We start from the raw sequence: 8,362 nt of genomic DNA, 5'->3' as shown, positions 1-8,362 counted from the left end.
GGACTGGGGCTGGCCCAGTGGCATAGATGTTAAGTTGGCACCCTCCGCTTCAGCAGCCTGGGATTCACCTATTCAGATCCTGGGGGTGGGCCTACAACCGCTCATCAAGCCAAGCTGTGGTGACACCCTACATAGGTGAACTAGAAGGACTTATGTTTGGATATACAACTATGTGCTGAGGCTTTAGGGAGAAAAAAAGAGGAAGAATGGCAACAGATGTTACCTCAGGGTCAATCATCTTTACCAAAAAATAAATAAATAAATAAAAAAGGGAAACCTAAGACAAACAAAAACAGCATTGTATAATGAATAGGTTGTGATGGGGAGTAAGATGATTGTTAAGTGTAACTTTCAGGGCTCAAAGATGTGTCACAGGATGGATGTAGTGCCATTCAGAAAGACAGACACCATGGGAAAGAATTGGATTAGGATAAAGATTGCAAGTCTTATATAGGAAGGATGAGTGGAAGGTGTCTTTGAGATATCAAAAATGTCAAATAAGTAAGTGGAGATGTTCCTCTAGATCTCAGAGGAAGGGTCAGACCTAGAGAAACATACAGAGGCATCATTTGCATCGATATGTGACTGAATCTAAGGAATGGACATGATTGTTTAGGAGGAAAGAATTTAACGAGAACTGAAGTTTTTCTGGAACCAACCCACTGGATGGAACTATGAAGGAGACAGACAGAAAAGCTAGAGAGAATGGAAGAAAGACATGCAGGGGTGTGTAAATAGAATCTATAGGGGATAAAGATGGAGAGTTTCATGAGAAAGGGGTGGGGAATAGTGTGAGAAGTTTCTGAGAAGGCTTTTAGGAACACAGAGATCACTGTAGGTCTGAGATACATGTTTTGGTGGAATCATGGGAGAAAGAAGCCATATTGCATGGAGTTAGGGAGTGAGTTTAAAGCAGGGAAATGGAGACACAGAGAAAAGTCAACTATTGTCTGGTAGCTAGAACAGGGCCAAGTAGTACATGTGTGAAAAATGGAAGAAAACTAAACGTTTCCATAACTTTGGCAAGAACACTGTTGAGAAGGTGAGGGAAGAAAAGAGGGAGGGAGGGAGGAAGAGAAAAGAGAGAGAGGGAGAGAGAATGTGTGAACAATAATGTGAGGATAGTTGATAAGGCAGGAATGATGGGATCCAAAGAGCAGGTGGAAGCATTGTCTTCAGAGAGGAGAAGGGAATTGTGTCGATGACACAAGAATGTGGAGGGGATGCACGCTGACGTTTGGTGGGTATGGTGGATTGTGTGAAATATACAAAGCATCGTAACGTCTTTGATTTTGTCTGTGAAATAGGTGATGAGAACATTTTTGAGAAAGGGGGAGGAGAGAGAAGATTGAACAATGGAACCAGTGCTGGGTGAACAAGGTAACAAGAGAAATGCACAAGGACTTCCTGGCAGAATCCTAGACTCCTTTAAATGGTAAGGACGACTCAAGGGATTTCATAGAAGATGGAAGAGTTGAGAAAACATAGGTAAAAGGACTTTGTAAGATTAAACCACTGTGTTGGTTCTTTGTAATCTGTGCCATGAATTATCCCATGTCATTAATGCTTTTCCTTCAAGGTTTTGCATAGTGTAGAAGCTGTTGAAAATATGAGGAAGTCTTTTTAAGAAAGTCTAAAATGCCAGCTAACCCTTATGTCTAATTCATAAATATGTGCATCATTTCCTTCCATTTCCCCCTTTCTGTGAGTGCTGCTGAGTGACTGTGAGATAGAAGGTGTGCAGAGAAGGATAGAACAATGTGGCTCTGAGTAGAACATGCATCACCACTTTGGGTCATTGATTTTTGCTTATCGAGTTAACCAAGCACAGCACATAGCAGGTATTCAGTAATAGCACTGATGTATAAAGGTCAAGATGAACACAGTTCCCTAAGCAAAATACGTTTATTAAAATAAACTTTTAAACTGAGACCACTGCTAATGGTTAAGGAGTCCAGGAGTAAGTCAAGCGTGAGCCAGCCTAGGGCATCATCTGCTGTTCACCCAGGTTGTCCAGTGTGATAGGCACATGCTGCTCGGGCAGATCAGTTGGTGAAGTATTCTGGGAGCAATGCATGATCATACCGTGATGGGTTTGGAGGCATCAGACACGGCCCTGCTGGAAAGCGTGAAAGTCTCAGACTCAGCTTTGGGTTTCCTGACCCTTTTGAGCCATTTCCCGTATTGTTCCCGAACCTGCAGAGGAAAAGCATACTCTGGATCAGCTCACTGAGAGGGGTGAGGATGGGAAGAGTCCTGGGCGGCAGCTGGATAGTGGTACCTGCTGGCTGAGGAGGCAGTACACCAGGAAGATGGAGACGCTCTGCAGGCTGTTGATGATGGTGAAGAGGTAGGCCATGACGTGGGCAGCTGGACCCACCTGCAGGATTCCCAGACACCACGTGCATCCAAGATGAAGAGCTGAGCTGTAGCTTTAAAAGTCAGCATCCTGTGGAGGAGGAGAAAGGAGGCTCCTGAGGCACCCAGAGCAACAAAAGAAAACGCCATTTACATCTCCACCCCATGGATGCTCCTGCCTTCCTCTGCTGGTGATGAGTTCTCAGGCTGCGCTGTGATCATCTTTGATCTTTGCCATCAATGATTCCCCACAATGGAAATGGCACTCAGGTACAGGAGGGCAGTTTGATTTATATTGAGGAGGATAGTGATACTTCAAATGTAAGCTTCAAAAATTTTATGACGCTCCACAGGGATCCCTATTTTCACTCAGCCAACACTACTGAGGAGGTACTGTGCATCGGGCTCTGTGATGGGGCCTGGGCATTAAAAATAACAAAGGCAAGATTCTATTTTCATTCAGAAAAGATGATGATAGGAATATAGAAGAAACATCATTAAATTTCCACAAGGGTTCCTGGAGCAAAGGAATGCCCAAACTCCTAGATTTGATGTTGACTAGGATTTTTTCCAGAGAGAGGAATGGATGAGGGGTGAGAAGGAGCCTGAACTAATGGTGTTGTATGAAAGCGTAGGCTGGTGTGGGAGCAGACACAGTGTTTCTAAGTGCTTCATGGGAACATAAGTCTTCTTTGCACTTTTGTCATGGGACTGCTGACAAAAGTCCAAAGAATGTTTATCAACCAATGTCCGTTCTTCCTGCTGCTGAGGGAGTAACAAGCTTGGCTTAGAGATGGACGGAACATTTTGGCTGTGGTGTCAGCCACACACCCCTGAGTCTGAGCTGGCTGCCACAGAAGCATAGCTGGGTCTGTTTACTCTGGGTTCTCAGAAGACCCTGAGAAGGGGCAGCAGGGGTTGCAAAGGGACATGGCTTCACTCTTGGGACCACACGTGGCTGTGGGCTGTCACCCTCTCCTCCGGATTACCTTGTGTCCTGTAGGGTGGAACATCACTGTTGACGGAAGAGAGTCTGCTTTTCAACATCCAGAGAGTCATCAGAAAGAAAACTAAGTTGACCTTCAGGAAACCACAGAAGGATTATTGATTAAAATTCCAATCTGTTTCTGTACCCAAGCCTGTCCAACATCAATTCCACCCTTAAGTAGTTTCCACATTTAGTAACAATGTTAGAGTTTGTTGTTTTTGGAGCAGTCTTAGAAAACCAAGCCAAATGCATGACAACCCAATGATATTCCAGCTCATCTACCCCCTTATAATTCTGCCCTTCTAATGACCCCCAGCTGAGCATTAAGGAGGCTCTGAAGTCATCACAAACAGAGCAGATGGCACAGACTGGTCCAAGGAAGACCCAGAACCAGAACAGGAACCCGAAGGTGAACCGTAACCAATAACCTGAACGTGAACCCAAACCCGAACCTTAACCTGAACCCTAACACCCTAACCCGAACCCTAACCCTAGCCCTAATCCGAACCCTAACCCGAACCAGAACCCTAGCCCGAACCCTAACCCTAACCCCGAACGCGAACCCTAAGCCGAACCTGAACCCGAACCCCAACCCTCACCCTCACCCGAACCCGTACTGTAGCCCTAGCCCTAGCCCTAAACCTAGCCCTAGCCCTGACCCTGACCCTAGCCTTAACCCTAGCCCTAGCCCTGAAGCCCAAACCCTGAACCCGAAATTTAGCCTAAGCCATAGCCCCTAACCCTTAACCTGAACCTTAACGAGAACCCTAACCCCTGACTCCTAACTCTGACCTTGGATCTGACCTTCACCCTGATCCTTAACCTGACAACCCCTGTTGTTCCTGTGCCCCTCTCCCTGGATTTCACGAGCAACAAGGCAGACCTCTGCTGCAACACAGCAAGTCACAGAGCCACTCCTACCATTAGATTTGGGAGCTCATCAAACTCAGCTTCGACTTACAAATCTGGCAGAGTCGGATTCTGTTTCACCGCTGTGTGTGTGGGAGACAAGCAAGGTATGCATCTTTCTGAAACCAAGATGTTCATATAAATAGTGTCAGCTGGGCTTCGAGCTAGCCTGTAAAATGACCGGCAGAATGGCAGCAGGTCTGGAGGCTGAAGGCCTCCTTCATGCTTCACAGTATCCACCACCATGGAGTCCAGGCATCTCACAGGACTCCTCTGCAAGAAGTCACCGAAACAAGACAGTTTTACCAGGCAGAAGAGAATATGATTCCCTGCAGCTAGGGGGGAAGACAGAACCTCTTCTCTTGTGAGATTTCTTTCACCAGCAAGGGCCAGGGTGAGAATCCCTTAGGGAGGAGGGGAGGCCTGAGGCTCCCAAAATTACGATGCGGGATGTCACCAAGAGATGAAATATAGGTACTTTACTGCTTTGCATTTGAATATGCAAATACTGTTGGCCCCTCCCATACACACCTGCCTTTGGTTTGGGGCATTAGGGGCAGGGGCAGGGGGAGATGAAGCCTTCCATCTGTGGCCTAGAGGGCCTCATGGATGCTGTGACCCCCCCCCACACACACACACGCACACACGGGGCTGAGCCAGCTCAGGACTCTGAGGCCTTCTCCCTCCTCTTGAGCTCCCACCTCTGCCCTGCCCCACAGTGACTGTTAGTGAGTGTTTAGTGGGTGAGGAAGAGGAACCCAGATATTGCTACAGGCACTCGCTTTGGAAGGTAGGGAGAAAAAGCTAAGAAATTCTTCTGAAAGTCAAAGCCCAGAGACTTAGTCTCAGTAAAAACCACAGAGATTTAATCATAAGATTGCAGAATGCTTGCCCTGCTCATAGCTCAAGAGGGCTCCAGTATGCTAACAGTAAATCACATCTGAGAGAGCTCCAGGACACAGACTCTATTTGAGAAAACTTTCTTGAGAAATCCAAGTACAAGAAGGGACAGAAAAAAGGACACCAGTGGACAGTGAAGCCTCTAACACCTACAGCTACAGCAACATTAAAGACAGCCCAACTTCTAGTCAGAGTAACAGGCAACCTCACACTGAAGGTCTATTCACCTCAGTTCCTATTACCCAATACAATACGTCCAGCTCTCAGTAAAAACTACAAGGCAAGCCAGAGGGCACGAACACACTGGGAAGAGATAAAGCAATCATCAGAACCAGACTCAGACACTGCACGGATATGGGTCTTATCAGACAGGGAATTTAAAATAGCTATGAATAACATGTTGACAGCTCTAAAGAAAAATTAGACAATGTGCAAAAAGAGATGAGTAATGTAAGCAGAGAGATGGACCCTCTGAAAAATATTTTTTTAAATGCTAGAAATTTAAAAAATACAGTAACAGAAATGACTAAATCTTTCAGTGGGCTCATCGGTACACTCAGCTTGGCCAAGGAAAGAATCGATGTGCTTGAAAGACAGGGCTGTAGAAATGCCCAAGCAGAAACGCAGACAGAAATAACGAAGGGAAAACCCAGAGCACCCAAGAACAGTGGGCCAACATCAAAAGGTGAAATACACGTGTACTTGAAATACCAGAAGAGACAACTGAGCAGAATAAATATTTGAGGTAATAATGGCTGAGAACTTTCCGAAATGAACAATAACCACCAAATCATATATCCAGGAAACTCAGAGAACATCAAGCAGGAAAAATTCCAAAGAAAGAAATAAAGCACTGCTAGGTATACCATATTCAACCTGAAAAATAAAAAGTAAAAAAAAAAAAGACTAAAAAAATCTTGGAAGAAGCCAGAGAAATAAAACACACCTATAGAGGAATAAGCTAAGAATCACAGTGGACTTCACAGGAGAAACCGTGCAAGCAAGGAGAGAGTGGAATGAAATGTTTAAAGTGTTGAAAGAAAAACCCTCACCAGCTTAGAATTCTATATAGTGAAATTACCCTTCAAAAATGATGGAGAAATACTTTCTCAGACAAACAAAGACTGATGGAATTGCCAGCAGACCTGACCTAAAACATGTCAACAAAAGATGATTAAAGAGAGGGGCGGAGCAAAATGGCAGGGAGAGATGACCCAGGACTCTCTCCCATCCAACTACAACAAAGGATTGGAAAAAATGAATTTCAGCAAATAAACCTAATGCCAAAAGGTCAGAGCCCTAACAAACCCTAACACCCTAACCCCTAACCCTAAACCCTAACCCTAAATCTAACACTAAGCCTAACCCTAACCCCTGACCCTAACCCCAACCCCAATCCGAACACGAACCCTAACCCGAACTCTCTAGTCCTAGCCCTAAGACCTAAGCCCTAGCCCTAACACTAACCCTAACACCAAACCCCTAACCACAGCCCTAGCCCTAGCACTAACCCTAGCCATAAGCCCTAAGCCCCAGCCCTAGCCCTAACCCTCACCCTGGCACTGACCCTGACCCTAACACTGAGCCTAACCCCTAACCCTAACCCTAATCCTAACCCTAACCTTACCCTAACCCTACCCCTAATCCTAACCCCTAAACCTTAACCCTAACCCTAAAACCTATCTCCCCAACCCTAACCCTAAACCTAATTCCCTAACCCTAACGACAAGCATCACCATACCTTTAACCCTAATCCTAATCCCAACCCAGAACCTGTACCCAAACCTCGAACCTTAACCTGTATCCTGTATCCTTAACCCGCAACCAGTAAATTCGCCTTCACCCTTACTCTCACCCTCACCTCGCTCTTCTCACCTCTTGCCTGTAATTCCAGACCCCATCTTAAACCCTAAACCTTTGCCTAAACCCTAAACCCTGACCCAGACCCCAACCCCTACCCTAACCACATCCCTGACGCCAGCCCTAACCCTAACCCTTTCGCCGCAAATACTCCATAATTAATCTACCACTGAAAACTGGGTGAGTTACTATAGGGCAGCTGTGGGGACTAGCCCGGGGCCTTTCTCCCCAAGGCAGCAAGGGCACCAAACAAGGGGGTCACAGAGCGGCTACATAGGGTCTTGGAACAAATGGCATCCACCACATATGACAGGGATGTCCCTTCACTTGTCACCAGAGGCTTTGCTGACACCGCAGGTCAGTGAACACAGCGGGTCGGAGGTCTCAGGTGGCCGGGTGGGCACTCAATCCCGAGTTTAGGGGGAGACGGTTTTCCTTCCAGAAACGCCGATGTGGGGACGCTGCGTCCCCATCCTTACTGATCGCTCCTGTCTTGGGGACACAGTCAACGTTTAAAGCGGATACACGCGCACCCCACAGGCCAGGCCCCTTCGGGAAAACCAGTGCCGGCCGAGTTCCTTTCAACCCAAACGGCTCCCTCGGGCGCTCGTCCACCCTGTTGCTTGTCACTATCCATGAAGCCTACAGCCCTGATCCTGAGGCCAATCCCTGACCCAGGCCCCACTCCACCGTCCCCGCCCGGCCACACGCCCAGACTTTCACCAGGACCGCGCTGCACCTACCCTGGAGCACAGTTCTCCGCGAGCTGCGATTTCAGAACAGACACAGCCACCGCCCAGCGCACACGAGCGCGTCCCGCGGGCTGTGCATGAACTGAGACTAACACATCCGGGCGGGGAGCCGGAGGGCGACGGAAACAACCGATGGCTGGCTGAGTGCGCCGAGGTTGTGGGAATCGCAGAGCCCTGGCGGAGACGGAAACAACCGACAGCTGGCCGAGAGCGCCGGGCTTGTCCGAGTCGCAGAGTCGTGAAGGGAAGAGCCGAGGGGATACAGAAAGGGCCGAGAGTGTCTGAGGGGCAGACCATCTACCGAGAGCCGGGTGGAGAGGGGAGGGCCAAGTGTCTACGGAAAGGACCGAACATCGACCACAGGGCGGAGGATCCAGGGAAAGAGCCACTGTTGGGCGGGGAGGGCCGAGGAATGAGGGAAAGAGCCCAGGGCCTAAAGGGAGGGCGAAGGGACCATGTGGAGCGAGGAGGCACTGAGGCAGCAGAGGCGAGCGACTGAGAGGGCTGGGCTGCGAGGGGCGGGGGGCGGCCATGGGGGCGGGGCCGCACGTGGAGCCTGAGTGATGTGGGGACTCGGGGACACGGGGGTCCGGGG

The 8,362-nt window shown here is 48.3% G+C and overlaps 1 long non-coding RNA gene across 3 annotated transcripts; it reads right to left on the bottom strand.

Annotated features, from left to right (window-relative positions):
- Positions 1 to 1,985: 1,985 nt before the first annotated feature.
- On the bottom strand, positions 1,986 to 8,048 carry LOC124251690 (uncharacterized). Of its 3 annotated transcripts, XR_006891838.1 has the most exons (5): positions 7,759 to 8,048; positions 4,308 to 4,528; positions 3,348 to 3,438; positions 2,282 to 2,449; positions 1,986 to 2,196 (listed from the first exon to the last, which is right to left on the bottom strand). It is a non-coding gene; the product is annotated as an uncharacterized LOC124251690 (long non-coding RNA). The 3 variants fall into 3 exon arrangements; XR_006891839.1 differs by lacking the exon at positions 4,308 to 4,528 and having other exon boundaries at positions 2,282 to 2,474; XR_006891837.1 differs by lacking the exon at positions 4,308 to 4,528.
- Between the last annotated feature and the right edge of the window lie 314 nt (positions 8,049 to 8,362).

The sequence above is a fragment of the Equus quagga genome, chromosome 14 (assembly GCF_021613505.1).
Source record: "Equus quagga isolate Etosha38 chromosome 14, UCLA_HA_Equagga_1.0, whole genome shotgun sequence".
Taxonomy (NCBI): Eukaryota; Metazoa; Chordata; class Mammalia; order Perissodactyla; family Equidae; genus Equus; species Equus quagga.
This window is presented reverse-complemented; position numbering and strand designations above follow the sequence as displayed.